Source organism: Helianthus annuus, chromosome 11 (genome assembly GCF_002127325.2).
Source record: "Helianthus annuus cultivar XRQ/B chromosome 11, HanXRQr2.0-SUNRISE, whole genome shotgun sequence".
Lineage (NCBI taxonomy): Eukaryota > Viridiplantae > Streptophyta > Magnoliopsida > Asterales > Asteraceae > Helianthus > Helianthus annuus.
Genome location: NC_035443.2, coordinates 64,365,179 through 64,368,182, shown reverse-complemented (window position 1 = coordinate 64,368,182; position 3,004 = coordinate 64,365,179). Strand labels below are relative to the sequence as shown.

The window sequence follows — 3,004 nt, the reverse complement described above, 5'->3', positions numbered from 1 at the left end:
TTGTGCATCAAGTTTGTCACTATAGTTTGTATGTAAATAATGGTGTGACAGTAATAAAGTATGATGCATGTATATGTATGTATCAGAAAGCAAGTAGCAGTTTAATCACAATTGTAAGCAAGCACAGTAATTAAGCATTAATTAAATATTAATTAATTCGTACGGATACCTGATTTGGTGAGGATTGTCACAGTATGTTGACCTAGCATACGTAGTACACGGTTTTCAAAGACATTTTTGCTTCGTATGTTGACCTAGCATATGTAGTACATGGTTTTCGAAGACACTTTGCTTCGTATGATGGCCTAGCATACCTAGTACAAGGTTTTGAAATATTTTCGTACATAAATCCCAAATCCTTATAGGATCTTCCTATCTTCAAAGTAAGATCCTTATGGATGTTTAAAGTGCAAATCGAAGTCCTTAATTGGATTCTTTGTGTACTTCAATACGTATGTACAAATTGATGATAAGTTGATAACAAATTGATGACAAGTTGATGAAAAAGTTGACGATTATGTGTTTATGTAGTTAGTGGTGATATAGATAACGAAACGAGTGTAATACTGTCACACCCCAACCGATGGCGGAAACATCGGGATGAGACGAACAAATTGCTCAAAACAACATAACACTAAATGTGACAATATGAATTAAATCATTTTATTAAAACTAAAGAATAATACATTGTTTCAAATAGTGAACATAAATTCAAACATTGTTTAATTGCTAAAATGGGTATCTAACTTGTTTTCTTGAGTCTTGATCAATCAACCTGCAATATGTATTAAAATAAAATAAAAAAAAAACATGTTGGCGAGTATACAAGTTTGATACATAATATAATAAAAAGTTTGAAGTTGCTCATATCCAACATGAATAACATGATTTCACATTAACAGTATATACTCGAAACGATGTTACTCTATGTGTCAAAACCAAAGTTTAACGCAATTAACGTGCCTATCCCAAAGAATAATGGGAGGTTTTAACATAGATTAACCTAACAATACCCGCGAGAATAACAGGAGGGGCGTTTCTCAACCTATAGCGCTACCATTGTTAGGGGAGGCTTGGAAAGTTAATGAACACATAGTCATGAGAGTTTACAATAGCATAACATGTATAACATGAATCAAATGTATCACGTGCAATTTGGATAGAGTGTGCATAAAGCTGTTTGAAGTGAATAATGTGATTGATATAGAATACATATTGCACCCAAAAGTGTGAAAATGGAAAATGGGTCATGTATACTCACCTTAGATTGTGTTGCGCTTCTTGTAAGGACGTATGAGTAAAAATTAGAACAATCCAAGATAACGAGCAAGGCAATTATCCTTGATATTATCATAACACGATTAACTTGATATTTACACATTAGATATAAATCCTAATATATGGTTTACAAATTATTAAATATTGTAATTTATCTAAATATAACCCGTTAAGAAAAAACATGGTAATGGAATTGGTTAATTATTTAATAAATGCATTCGTGTAGTTCAAAGGTAAATGAATTACTAAACATAAAGTTGGCTCTGTTTCCTTCTGGATTTAATTGGTTTATCAAAATAGAAAAATAAAACTCTAAAACCCATTTAAGATTTTCACTATTTATTACAACGGAAAAATAAAATAAAGTTAAAAGAATAGAAAAAGGATTTAAGGATTAAATTCTTTGTCATAAAAAAATAAAATAAAAATAACGTATACTGACTTTTAAATGTTGTTGAGTGATGAAGAACAATGATAGGATAGGTTGTGTATCAACAGAAACTAATAAACGAAGCAAGGGAACGAGGATGTATACCGAGACGACGTTTGACATGGTTCCCGTCGTGAAGCTCCGGCGACCTCCATTTAACCGGCGAAAGCTTGAACTCCGACGAAACTCTGGTCGTCTTCTCCGACGGCGTTGGATTCCTCCGGTGTTTAAAATCAAAGTTAGTATACACTAGCAGTGGACTAAATCGAGGGAACAGGAAAATAAAGAAAGTATACCGAACAAAAGGATAACGTGAGTTCCGACGTGACGACTTCGGTGAGAATTCGAGTTCCGGCGACGTCTCCGATGTTGCGAGCTTCCTCTCCGGTTGTCTCCGGCGAATTGTTATCGAAACAGGGAGATGAGAGATATAGGATGGTGTCGAGAGTGGCTTGCGAGGATGTCGTATTTATAGCATTTTGAAGGTCTCGTAAAGTATGGAAACTTCCATTTGCTGTCAATCACGAACAATTAGGAGGTTTTATGGAGGATGTGGGTTGTCACTGATTTGGCTTGTTTGGTAAGATTATGGACGTATATTCATCCAGGTTCGTGATTGGCATCGAAAAAGGAAACGCGGAATTAATTTAAATCAGAAAGTTTCCGACCATGGGTGTTGTTCTAGTTACAAACATGACCAGATTCGTGATTTAGAAAAATAAGGAAACTTGTTTATTATGATCAACCAAATGCAAAAGAAAAGGAAAGGAATTAGCAACATGTTCGTTGTGTTAGTTTTGGAAAGATGAACTGCACACGGTTCTGTATTGGCGGCAATAAGAAAACGATCGTCTGAAGTTTATAAGTGTTAAACGGCTACTAAAATAAACTATGTGAAAATTTTGTCTGGTGGTTTGATGTGTTACATGTGGACATATACACCCGGGTTCGAACCCTGGTGTCTGCATGTTTTTATTTCTTTTTAATTTGAGGTTTTAAAAGGTTACATTAACCCCCTCAACTTTACCAATTTACTAACTTAGCTTAACTAACTTGGTTAGGTTATGTTACCTCAAACTGACTTCGAAACTTAACAAAACTAACTCGATTATATTATTATAAAAGTAAAAAGAACACGACTTTTAATTTGTATTATTAACTAATTTATTTAATTAAATGAATAACCATATTTATAACGAATTAAATTAAAAAGTGTCACACCCCGACCACGTAAAACAACAAATCGTGGCGGAAACGTCGGGGAGTGTTGTAACAGAATCATTGTTTCACAACCAT

General features: G+C 34.0%; 1 long non-coding RNA gene across 2 annotated transcripts; it reads right to left on the bottom strand.

Moving 5' to 3' along the window:
• Window positions 1–649: 649 nt before the first annotated feature.
• LOC118484266 lies at window positions 650–2,163 on the bottom strand. Of its 2 annotated transcripts, none has more exons than XR_004873113.1 (3): window positions 2,005–2,163; window positions 1,814–1,926; window positions 650–775 (listed from the first exon to the last, which is right to left on the bottom strand). It is a non-coding gene; the product is annotated as an uncharacterized LOC118484266 (long non-coding RNA). The 2 variants fall into 2 exon arrangements; XR_004873112.1 differs by lacking the exon at window positions 650–775 and adding an exon at window positions 915–1,340.
• Window positions 2,164–3,004: the final 841 nt, after the last annotated feature.